This window comes from Marmota marmota, unplaced genomic scaffold (genome assembly GCF_001458135.2).
Source record: "Marmota marmota marmota unplaced genomic scaffold, marMar, whole genome shotgun sequence".
Classification (NCBI taxonomy): Eukaryota; Metazoa; Chordata; class Mammalia; order Rodentia; family Sciuridae; genus Marmota; species Marmota marmota.
In genome coordinates, this window is record NW_026000229.1 from 35,930,756 (window position 1) to 35,944,104 (window position 13,349).

Genomic DNA, 13,349 nt, shown 5'->3' on the forward strand with positions numbered 1-13,349 from the left:
TATGGTTCTGTGGTCGAGTGCCCCTGAATTCAATCCCAGTATTCACCTCCCCCCCAACAAATATATAAAACTAGAGACAAGAATAATAAATTATTTATTTATCTTTTAGGTGGATATAATATCTTTATTTTATTTTTATGTGATGCTGAGGATTGAACCCAGTGCCTCACATGTGCTAGGTGAGCACTCTACCACTTGAGCCATAACCCCAGCCCAAGAATAATAAATTTTAAAAAATATATTTTTTAAAATTAGAAATAGACATTCATGCACAGTGAATATACTCTAGGGCCAAAAATTTGGACAACTGGAGGAAAGTGATGATTATTTAGCTCAATATAAATTATAAAAATTAACTTAAATAAAAATGTAATCTAAACTAATAAGTGGAAACCAAGAAAAAAGAATTTAACAATCAAATAGGAATATAATAATCAAAATTGTTTAGCAAATTCTTTTTCTATATAGTTGTTGAAACTCATAATGACTTTTTTTGGGGGTGGGAGCAGTTTACTGGAGATTGAACCCAGGGGCATTTAACCAAGCTACAACCCAGCCCCTTTTTGTTTTTTTATTTTGAGATGGAATCTCACTAAGTTATTTCGGACCTCACTAAATTGCTGAGGCTGGCTTTGGACTTGAAATCCTCCTGCCTCAGCCTCCTGAGTTGCTGGGATTATAGGCATGCACCACTCCAGCCAGCTAACAGTGACTATTTAAAGTACAAATTAGTACCCTCACATTTCTCTACTGAAAGCTGTGTGTATTTAAGTACAAAGAAGTCTATTATTTTTCAATTTGTTAATTAAGATTAACCCAAATTTTACCTAAAGACGTACTTTTCCTGGCTGGGGCTATACTCAGTGGCAGAGCGCTTGCCTAGTATGTGTGAGGCACTGGGTTTGATTCTTAGCACCACATTAAAAAAATAAACAAAATAAAGGCATGCTGTCCATCTACAACTAAAAAAAAATTTTTTTTAAATATGTACCTTTCCTTTTAATTTCCTGAGATCAAACAGAAATGTGAAATAATGTTAATATACTTGGAAACTAATAAAATTATATAAAAGAAGTTAAAATTATTTATTCAAACAGTATTTGTAGTGTCTCTAAAAGAAAAATACAATGCCAGGATGTTGGGCCTTGTGGCACACATCACTAATCACAGAGTCTCAGAAAGCTAAGGCAGGAGAATTGCAACTCTGAGGCCAGCCTCAGCTAACAAAACCCTCTTGAAAAAATAAAACAGGCATGGTGGCACACACCTGTAATCCCAGTGGCTTGAGAGGAGGAGGCTGGAGGATCATGGGTTTAAAGCCAGCCTCAACAAAAGTGAGGTGCTAAGCCAAAAACCAATGAAAAGAAATACCTACCATAGTATTTTATTTAGAGACATCCCCAGCCCTGTCTCTAAATAAAATACAGAACAGGACTGGTGATGTGGCTCAGCGGTTGAGTGTCCCTGAGTTCAATCTAGCCTCAGCAAAAGTGAGGTGTTAAGCAACTCAGCGAGACCCTTTCTCTAAATAAAATACAAAATAGGGCTGGGGATGTGGCTCAGTGGTCAAGTGCTCCTGAGTTCAATCCCCAGTATCAAATAAATAAGTAAAATAAAAGGGGCTGGGAATGTAGCATGTAGCTCAGTGGTAGAGTACCCTTGGGTTCAATTACCAGTACCACCAAAACAAACAAACAAAAAACCCCAATGCCAGGAACTGATCTTAATTTTTAAGGTGAATTGTTAGGATTAGTTTGCACAATGAATACTTATTAGAAGTGTTTTATTCAAAACCAGGGTTTTAGGGCTGGGGCTGTGGTTTGGTGGTAGAGCGCTTGCCTAGCACACGGGAGGCCCTGGGTTCAAACCTCAGCACGGTATAAACATGAAATAAAGCTATTGTGCCCACCTGCAATAAAAAAATAAATATATATATAAAAAGATAACATCCCCCAAAACTAGGGTTTTAGAACCAAATAGCTAGTTAGTTACATTTACTAAGGAATTATTTTGTATTAACTTTTTTTTTAGTAAATATAAATATAAATTCATTTAATCCTCACAAAACATCTCTGAGGGAGTTACTACTATATTCTAATTTTCACATGAGAATACTAAAGTGACACAAAGCTCTTGCTCTCAACCACAGTGATATTCTGTACCTTGCAAAATAACTGCTGGCAGGGCTGGGGCTGTGACTCAGTGCTAGCTCACTTGCCTGGCATGTGTGAGGCACCGGGTTCAATTCTCAGCACCACATATAAATAAATAAAATAAAGGTCTATCAACAACTTAAAAATAAAACTGCTGGCAGAGTTATTAGGAAAGGCAAATCTTATCTGTTGAGCTCTAAGTTATTACCCAACAATTTAAAATTGTTCTTCAAGGTTTTCTTACTTCTGGTTATTTTAAATTGCACTGGAACAAACTTTACTGTTTGTCTCAGTATTTCTGAAAAGAAGTTTCACAAATGTTTTGTAATGGCCTTTGGCCAACAGCAATAAAATCCAATCCTACTGCCATTTCTTGATCCTTTCTAGAGTCTTTTTGCTCCATTAACCTTTTTATTGGCACAAGAAGAGAATTATAATCCATCCTCAAGTTTCACTCACATGGGCATTATTACTTAATCAGAATTTGAAATGTTATTAGAAACTGAGACAATTATATTTTTTCTTTCTTTGTTATTTTTCAAATAATAGAGAATACTTACTTTTTACTTCTAGTGAAAAAAAAATACAATGAGGAAAAATCTCACCCTAATCCCACTCACTGAAGTATTCAAAAATACCCTGATGTGTATCCTTCCATATCTTTCTCCATATACACAAGGATATATAGTTCTGTTATCACTGAAATAGATACATGAAATACACATTAACCTGTAAATTGTTTTTATCATATATCATCACATACAGGTTACATTATTAGCTATAGCTGTAACTCTTTTTTCATGTGTACATGCACAACTACAGATGCACAAATATAAAGTAACTGAGCATTCATGCTATGGGGAGTTTTTTGTTTTTTTTTTTTTTTTTAATTACAAAACATAGAACCTTTCTGCCTTCATTGTTTCCTCTTCCTCCTAGATTAATCTCCACTCCCAGGTAACATGTTAACAATTAGTCCCTTTTTTGTTCTTCGCATAGTCATTATCATAAACAAACACTCTTGCATATTTATGAGTTTTAAAAAATGGAATTTTATTATACACTTCAATTTTCTCAGTTATACCATTGTATAGAAATTCTTCCAATGGCATGAATGCACCAAAATTGATTTCAACCATTCCCCTAGGAATGAGAAATCACTTTGGACTATTTTATCCCTACTAATACTGTTTCCATAAACATTCTTGACCATATATGCTAGGAACTGATATTTAATGGCACTCATAGGACAAAAGTTATATGTTTATTTTAATAAATATTGCCATATTGCTTTCTAATTCTCTATATTCTAACCAAAAATCAATAATATACTAATAGTCAGTAATATAGTTCCTTTTAGCTGTTTTTGGTTGAACCATAACAAATTTATATCTTGTTACCATAATAACAGTGAGTTTAAACTTAATACTTTTTTTTAACTTAATACTTTTAGACTTTTTGGATTTGCTCTCCTATGAGGTGACTATTCATACATTTTATCTATTTTCCTATTAGTTCTGTTTTTCTTTGTCCATTTGAAAGTCTTATTATAAATAGCAGCCCGTTATCTGTCATATACATTGCAAATTTTTTTTCAAGTCTAATGATATTTTTTAAGTTAACAGATCTCCTTCTCTTCTGTTAAGCAGAGCTAGGTTTACAGAAAAGCTGAACAGAAAGGAAAGGGTTCCTGTATACCCTTCTCAGCACTCCCATCTCTCAGTTACCTCTATTATTAACATTTTGAAGTTAGTGTGGTACATTTGTTACATAATAAGCTAATACTAATACAGTTACTAAAGTACATAGTTTACATTAGGGTTCACTCTTTGTGTTGTACATGCTACAGGTTTTGACATGTAATTGTATAATGTACAATGACATGTATTTATCATTACAGTATACAGAATAGTTTCACTGCCCTAAAGATTCCCTGTATTCCATCTATTTATCACTCCCTCCCTTCCCCAGAACCTCTGGCCACACTCATCTTTTTATTGTCTCTATAGTTTTGCTTTTTCCAGAGTGTCAGATAGTTGAAATTATACAATATGTAGCCTTTTCAGATTGGCTTTTTCATTTGGCAATATGCATTTAAGGTTTCTCTGTTTTTTCATGGCTTGATAACTTATTTATCACTGAATATTTATCTACGTGTGAATGTAGCATATTTTATTCACAAGTCAAGGACATTTTAAGTCACTTCCAAATTTTGACAAATACGAATAAAGGTGCCAAAAATATGTTTGCACATATTTTTGAGTGGACATAAGTTTTTAACTCATTGGCCAATGTCAGCTTTCTTCTCATAATACACTGAGATAAGAATTTGGGAATAGAGAGGGGATAAAACACAAACCAAAACCAAAAAACAAAACAAAGCAAAAAAACCTGAATCTCAAAGGAGAAGCACCATAGACCAGTGGAATTCAGGAAACACCCATGAACTGTTGGAATGCAAAACAAACAACTCAGCCCATATCTTTGTCTGCAGAACATAGAGCATGATGTAAGGACAAGGAGCAAGTGCAAGAAAAACAAAACTCTACCCTGACTCCACCTCTAATTCAGCCCCTACCTACTATCCCTCTTTCCTGAACTCTTTCTCTTCAAGTGCTTAATCCTTGCTTCTCTAAATAAATCCCTGCGTGTGCTTTTGACCTGTCCTTAAATTATTTTCTATGATGTATGTCAAGAATCCCACTTGTTCTAAGTTGTGGTCTCCCTCTTCAGGATCTCCTCAGTGCCTTTCCAGTGACAGTACCAAGATCTCTTGAGATCCACGCATTCAATCCTAGCCTCTAAGAACTCCGAAATAGTCCCTAGGTCTGTTCAAAGCCCTATACCAGCTTCCTCAATCAGAACTGCAACAAAGCTTAAGACCTTCCATACACTCCCTAGATCCTGATTGCCTGCTGATCCCAGTAGCTTCTCGGCTTAAGAAAAGTTTGTGCTAGGTACAGAAGGAAGCTTGTAACAGGGATGCACTTCACACTTTGAATATAACCCTTGCTGCTCTGCCTCTGTGGCTTATATTAAAACTTACATGGGGCCAGGGTACGGTGGCTCACGCCTGTAATCCCAGTAGCTCAGGAGGCTGAGGCAGGAGGATTGTGAGTTCAAAGCCAGCCTCAGCATGACCCTCTCTCTAAATAAAATACACAAAAGGGCTGGAGATGTGGCTTAGTGGTTGAGCGCCCCTGGGTTCAATCTCTGGTACCGAAAAAACAAATAAACACACACACACACACAACACCCCCCCCAAAAAACACACACACACACAAAAAAATCACCTGACATGGGTTTTTGTTTTTCTATTTTGTTTTGTTTTTCCTCTTTTTTCTCCCTCTCTCCCTCCCTAAACTTGGAGGAAACAAGATTACTCTTCTTCCCATCCTAAGCTGGGTTATCTGTCCTTGAGCAAACACACACCACAGGAATGAAGTAATTCAGACTTCAGGATGGGTCCAGAAGACCTAATAAATGGCTATTTATAAAGTCTACTTGTGAATTACAGCCCCTGATAAGACACACCAGGAATGCAGCCTTGAAATTTCCTCTTTAAGAGCTCTCTGTTTTCCCTGATGGTCAGAATCACAGCCTCTGGGACAGGAGGCCCCTGTGTTTCTCCTTTGCTAGCAAAGCAATAAGACTTCTTTTTCCTTTTTCTCAAAACTGTGTCAGTAGTGGCCCTCTTGGTGCAGTGGGCAGCACATCAGTCTCATAATCAAAACTGTGTCATTATTCCATTGACATTGGGAACAAAGACCAAGCTTTTGGTAACAAGCAGTGAAACATTCAAGCTTAGATCTTTCTGATTATCCCTTAAGTATGTGATCTTCCCTGATTCTTTAACCTCTTAACACAATGTACCCCACCATCCTATAAAATACTACAAATTCTATTAATCAGACTGAGTTAGTTGGCAATACCTTCAAAATGCCCTGTTAAAACACACAGGCTGGGGGTGCTGGGGTTGTGGCTCAGTAGTAGAGCTCTCGCCTAGCATGTGCAAGGCCCTGGGTTCGATCCTCAGCACCACATAAAAATAAATAAATAAAATAAAGGTAATGTGTCCAACTACAACTAAATAATAAATTTTTTAAAAATATAAAATTTATACACACACACACACACACACACACATCTCCATCCCCACACAGGCTGGGCTGGGGATATAGCTCAGTTGGTAGAGTGCTTGCCTCGCATACACGCCCTGGTTCAATCCCCAGTGCCACCAAACCCCCTCCACCCCTACACACACACCAAAACAAACAAACAAAAAACAAAAAACCACCAACACACAGGCTACTAGGAGTATTATCTATTTATTGCTGAGACAGAAGAGAAGGGCTTGATGTTCCCAAAGAGGTACTTTTTTTTTGCCCTGTTTCCACCTTTGATAGCCATGGCTGGCAGCAACTATATCAGATGGCCCAAGGCCACTCAGAGACTTTTGCTTTGATTACAACAAGCTTTAGTAGCAGGTCTATCCCAGATGACTCTACCCCTTTGCAATTACTTCAACTGTCCCTAGTCTAGTCCTTAAGGAGTACCTACTTTACCCTTGACTAAGCACACAAAATCTGTGATTAGCTAGCAGGATACTTGTACATGTGTAAGCCTGTCTTTTTCTGTCTATAAAATAAGCCCTTCCCTCACCTTTATTGTAACAGTTTGTGTACTGCTTCCTTCTATGCTGTATCAAAAGTCCTAATAAAACCTCATCTGGGGGCTGTGGATATAGCTCAGTTGGTAAAGTGCTTGCCTAGCATGCACAAGGCTCTGGGTTCAATTCCCAGCACCACCAAAAAAAAAATTAAAAAATAAATTAAAAGGACTGGGGATGTGGCTCAAGCGGTAGCGCGCTCGCCTGGCATGCGTGTGGCTCGGGTTCGATCGGGTTCGATCCTCAGCACCACATACAAACAAAGATGTTGTGTCCGCCAAAAACTAAAATAAATAAATAAATTAATTAATTAATTAAAAAACCCTCTTCTGGATGATTTTACCTTACCTATTTGTGATTTATTTACTTATTTCCTTCTCTTTCTTTTGTATTACTCACAATTGAACCCAAGGGTGCTCTAACACTGAGTCACATCCCCACCCCTTTTTATTTTTTAAACCAGGGTCTTGCTAAGTTACCCAGGTTAGCCTCAAATTTGCAATCCTCCTGCCTCAGCCCCGTGCAAAACTATGCCTAGACCTATTTGTCATTTCTATCTGAACTAAAGCAGGCAGAGCTGGTTTACCACTAAGAACTAGTAAAGGCTGCTTATAGTGAAAGTGGTCAGCAGTGAAGGCTAGTAACATTGAGGGCAGCTAGTAGTGACAGAATAACAGGGAGTAACAGAGAGCTTTGGGGAGCTGCCAGGAGCTGCTAGTTCTGGCTGCTGAAAGAGTTCCAGAGAGTTCCTTGTAGATGCTGGCCCTGGGTGCTATGAAAGCAGTGAGGAGAGCTGCTAACACTAACAATTGGAAGCCACTGACATTCAAAGCTCAGAGCTGCCAACACTAAGGAGGGTGCACTTTGCTTATTCATGGTTTCTATCTGAATTAAGCAAAAGAAGCCTCAGCTGATGGGAACACTGCCACAGACTTCTGCTCATTAGGATACATTACTTTGGATACATTACTTTGAATGGAAAAGTGACTGAAGTAATTAAATTACAGTATACTGGATAAAATTTTGTTTCTGATATATCAGAAAAGTCAATGACAACAAGATATAACATTTATACAATATTTATTATCTGCTAAGCACTGTTCTGAGTTCTTTACATTTGTTTACTAATTTAGTATTCATAGCAATATATGATAACATTTGAGATGTTATCATTATTATTTCTATTTTATAGGTAATTGAGGCACTTGGCAAGATCACAGACAGTAAACTTTGAACATGAGAAATAAATCATACTTTTAATCACCATACTTGACCACTTTTCACTTAGAAAAAGGTTGGGGCAGCAAAGTTGAGAGTCTCCCTGGTATCAGATTATAAAATATATCTTTTCTGCTAAATGCAACTTTTTTTTAAATCATCTTCATTGGAACATGAAAATGAGAATCCACTCTGTCCCTAGGCCAGAAAAGTAGGGAAAAGAAAGAAAACAAAAGTAATAAATAGCAGTGAGAGCTTTTATAGAGGCAACACATACACATACTCACTATACAGATCTATATTCATCCACACAGACACAAATTCATATTTCCAGCTAAAGTCCCTACTTCCTGAAGGAACCAGAAAAGCTGAGCTTTGAGAGGCTGAGTCTGTAGCTCAGTGGTAGAATGCCTGCCTCACACATAGGAGGCACTGGGTTCAATCCTCAGCACCACATGAAAAAATAAATAAAAAAGATATTGTGTCCATCTACAACTAAAAAAATATTTTCAAAAAACTGAGCTTTGAAATCACTAAAGAAATATTTCTTTGCTGGGCTGAGGTTGTAGGTCAGTGGTAGAGTGCTTGCCTTGCATGCATGAGGCACTGGGTTCAATCCTTAGCACCACATAAAAATAAATAAATAGCAGGCTAGGGATATAGCTCAGTTGGTAGAGTGCTTGCCTTGCATGCACATGGCCCTGGGTTAGATCTGCAGCACACACACAAATAAATAAATAAATACAATAAACATACTGTGTCCATCTATAACTAAAAAAAATAATAAAGAAATATTTCTTTGCTTATACAGGTTTTGCTATTTCTAAAAGTGCTTTTTTTCCCCCTTTTCCTAAAGAATGTTCCCATGGACAATTACCCAAGTGATATGTGAGATCTGGAAAATCCCATATTTGGCTAACCTATTTTTTTTGAAGGGGAGGGAGGATGGGAGGGAAAGAGGAAGTAGTAGGGACTAAACTGGAGCAAATTATATTCCATGCATGTTTGATTATGTTAAAATGAACTGCAATATTATGTATAGCTATAATGAACTAATAAAAACATCTTTAAAAAGATAGATTCATTAGATAGGATCCACTAAAAAATGATTAAAGATAGCTTTACTGGAATAGAGTCCAGAAGACTGGTTTTTTGCACTGTTTTTTTCCCACAGCCCTTTCTGAAAAGAAAAAAAAAATGATTTCTTGGTCATAATCTTCTATATTCCTGTCACTTGACCCCACTTTCCAGGCTCTCACTGACGGGAACCTCAAGCAAAGGTAAGGATATTTAGTATGGGCATATGAGAGACTGTCAGCTGTTAGGTGACCCAAAAAAGAAAGCTAATAAGGGTATGCCCAACTGGATAAGGATTAACTGACATAATCATCTCTCATGGGAAGTTCTTAATGGGAAACAGAGAGCAATTATTGGCCTCCTGTAGTTACTGTTGAATGTTGATCAGCAACAAATGCTCCAATGTCATGTGGCCTGGCTATAACTGCTGACAGTTTCTAGTTGCCTTAGTTCTCCGTGTAGCCTTCCATTCATGACCTCGCATGTGCGATAAACTAATCATATTCTTCTTAAAGCCGAAATCGCCCAATCATAATGACAAGTTTAACAACCAGTATCAACAAACACAAAGCAGAAACATTGAACAGTCATTGCATAAGAAGTAGACTTGTTAGCAATACGCCCTGCAGCTGGCCAGGACAAGAATGATGGCAGTCTGGTTATCAGGGTCTTTGTCTCATCAAAGGCAGAACCAGAGAGGTTAAGTTATGTCCCTGCCTAAAGGTTGTACAAAAAATAAAGGAAGACTGGAGATCCCAGAGAAGCCCTTCATTCCATCAGGTAGAACTTCCAAGAACAAAGATGTCTCCAACAGCTGAGACAAAGCATCTGGGAACTTTCTCTAATAATTAAGGATCCCAGGGCAGGGAGTGTGGTGCAGTGGTAAAGCACTTGCCTAGCATGTGCAAGGCCTTGGGTTTGATCTATAGCAACAAACACATATACACACACATATACCCCAAAACAGAAACAAAATAGGGGAAGAGGCTGTTAAACTTTCTCTATTAAAGACCAGATAGCAAATATTTTAAGATTTTGTGGCTATATGATCTCTGTCACAACTCTTCAACTCTGCCTTATAATGTACAAAAGTATCATAAACATTACACAAAAAAATTGGCATGGTTGTATTAAAAAATAAAACAAACATAAAACTTCACTAAAACTAAGCAAGGCTAGATTTGACCCATAGGCCAAAATTCCCCAACCATTGCAATAGGGAAAGTCCTTTTTAGGGTCACTTCTTCCAAAATGTAAGTGGATTCCAAAAGAAAAATGGAATAAAGTAAGACTAAAGAGTCCTGCATATGTGAATGACTTTTCAATCCTTTAAAATAATTTATCAATGCTGGGCACAGTGGCACACACTTGTAATCCCTGTGGCTCTGGAGGCTGGGGCACGAAGATTGCTAGTACAAAGCCAGCCTCAGCAACTTAGTGAGGCCCTAAGCAACTCAGTAGACCCTGTCTCATTAGAATGAGTGAAAATAAAGAAAAGAAACAGAATTCTAAGATGATGATTCTACTTTCTCTAGGCAGTGAGGGTATTTGAGAACCAATAGTCATAGTTCCGATTTTGAAGCAAGTTGAGAAGGTTGAAATTGTTTTTTCAGTTCACTAGAAAAATATGTTAATACTAAGAGCTAATATGTTTATAATATTTCTTGTGTGCCAAGCACTATTCCAAGCATATTTAATGCATGGCCTCATTAAATTCTTACCACAACAAAAAAAATAAATAAATAAAAAAGGAAGCTGGGGTTATAGCTCACTAGTAGAGCACTTGCCTCATACTCATGAGGCCCTGGGTTTGATCCTCAGTACCACATAATAATAAATAAATAAAAATAAGAAATATTATATACATATACAACTAAACAAAAGAAGAAAGAAAAAATAAATACATAAAAAATAAAAAAGGGCTGGGGATGTGGCTCAGTGGTTAAGCACTCCTGGGTTTGATCCCTGGTAAAAAAAAAAAAGGAATAAATAAAATATCATTAAAAGAATATGCATAACTAGGTACAGAGGCACATAGATACAATCTGAAATATTTGGGATGTTGAAGAAGGTGGAATACAAGTTTGAGGCAGCCTGGGCAACTTAGTGAGACTTTGTCTCAAAAATAAACTTTTTTTTTTAAATCTTTTTTTTTTTTTTAGATGTTGATGGATTTAATTTTTTTCATTTATTTATTTATATGCAGTGCTGAGAATCGAATCCAGTGCCTCACACATGCTAGGCAAGCGCTCTACCACTAAGACATAACCTCAGCTGCTCAAAGTGAAATTTTTTTTAGAAAAAATCTGAGAATTAAGTTCAGTGGTACAGAGCTTGCCTAATATGTGAGAGGCTCCAGGTTCAATCCTTAATACCGCCAAAAAATAAAATCCATGTATAGATCATCTTGACCCTTACTATGATAGTGTATTGAAGTTAAAGTCATCCAATAAGCTCAACATTAGTCAACAGTTTATCAATCAGAAAAGGTTAAGTTAGGTTACTATAAAAGCAAACTCCCAAAGTATAGTAACTTACAACAGATGTTGATTTCTGGTCATTTTACATTTGAGTCAGCAGGAGGCTCTGACTTGTAGCTTCTAGGACTCAACAGACAGAACTACCTTTCTCCAGTGTTGCTGATCATGGTGCAAGAAGGAAAGAGGGTTTTGGAAGACTATACCCCAGCAATTCAATGCTCAGGCATCATTTCTGCTCATAACACACTGGCCAAAACTAATCACATGGGCCTACCTAACCAAGAGGGGCCAGAAAGTGAAATCCTATCACATAGCAGGAGATGAAGAGCCTTGAGTATTCAGGGAGCAGCATAAATGACTATAACATAACAGTGTTAAGCCACTTTTGCCCAAATGATCACAAAATGCAACTTTATTAAAAAAAATTTCTGATTAATTAGCTAGCCAGAAACCACTGTCACCTTCATTTAAATTAATATTTCAAATTATTTAGCATATTTTCCTTTGGTGTCTAAGGACTTTAACATTTTGAACTCTGAAGTCATCCCTATGAATATCAATTCTTAACCCCCACAGTAGTGTATGCAGAGAATAAAAGAACTGGGACAAACCCAGAAGCTGCTAGGGAAGAAGGGCTCCCTGGAAAGTTTTGAGGATAGGATACAGAGTAGTTTTACCATACCCCACTCTGGAGCCAGCATATATTTCAGAACTCCTTAGTTCCCAATATAGTCTTCTAGATTAGCTTTAATACAATAGCAGATGCTGTCAGTATTCTGCCCATATACATTTGAGTCCCTTTACTATTCTCATGAATACCAGACTGCTGATGTGTTTTCACTCCTAAGTCAGTGCCTGGTCAGAGGACCATGCTCAGGTTCCTGAAACTCCTTCTGAAAGCCAGAGTCCTATGGGGCAGCCTTAACCAATAATTGATTGGTACAGGAAAAATCTGATAAGAAATTCTTGATGAGAAAAATTCTACATTCTGTTTATAAGTTACCTGGATTAAAACTGATCTAAAGTTATCCTCCAAGAAATATTTGCTTGGCCTCCCTCCTTCACTGGTCCCACTTCGTGATTTCACCTATTCATTTTTTCCCCCTGGCAATATATCCTAGCAAATTATTTTCATACAACTTCTAATATCAGGATTTGTTACTGCAGAAACCAACCTGAAAATTGTCCATCATGGCTTTAGAATAAAAATGCTGTGGGGTACTATAGAAAAAGCCCCAGGATTTGGACTTAGAAGACTCCAACTAATAGTTACAGCTCTATAACTTATTAAATAAAGGCAGCCTCTAACAGCTCTTCTAAAATGTAGAGGTATGTGAATGTAACTCAGTGGTGGAATGACTGCCTATCATTTGAGAAACCCTGGGCTCAAATCTCAGCAACAGATAAAAGAAAATGGAAAACAATGACAACTGTCACAAAAATTCTGCAATAATCAATCAAATATAAATGCAATAATATATGTGAAGCACTCTGTAAAGTAGACAAAGAAGTTAGCTCATTTAAGACAGCCATTTTCCATCACAGGACAACCTATCTCTCAACCTGTAATTTTAACTATACCGAGTCCTGTCCACAAATAGTAGAAAATTAAAGATAGTAAATTTTTAAAATAATAGAACCAATTCAAGACTGGTTGTCAGATCACATAGGATGCATCACAATCACCTGGAGGACTGTGTGGCAGTGTGTGACGATCCCTTCATATGATCTTAGAAAGCTTTCAGTGAAAGA

At 37.1% G+C, this 13,349-nt stretch overlaps 1 protein-coding gene across 8 annotated transcripts in view; it reads right to left on the reverse strand.

Moving 5' to 3' along the window:
- Nucleotides 1–13,349, reverse strand: part of Stard9 (StAR related lipid transfer domain containing 9) — a 135,893-nt gene that overhangs the window by 86,931 nt on the left and 35,613 nt on the right. The gene's annotated exons all lie outside the window — the stretch shown is intronic.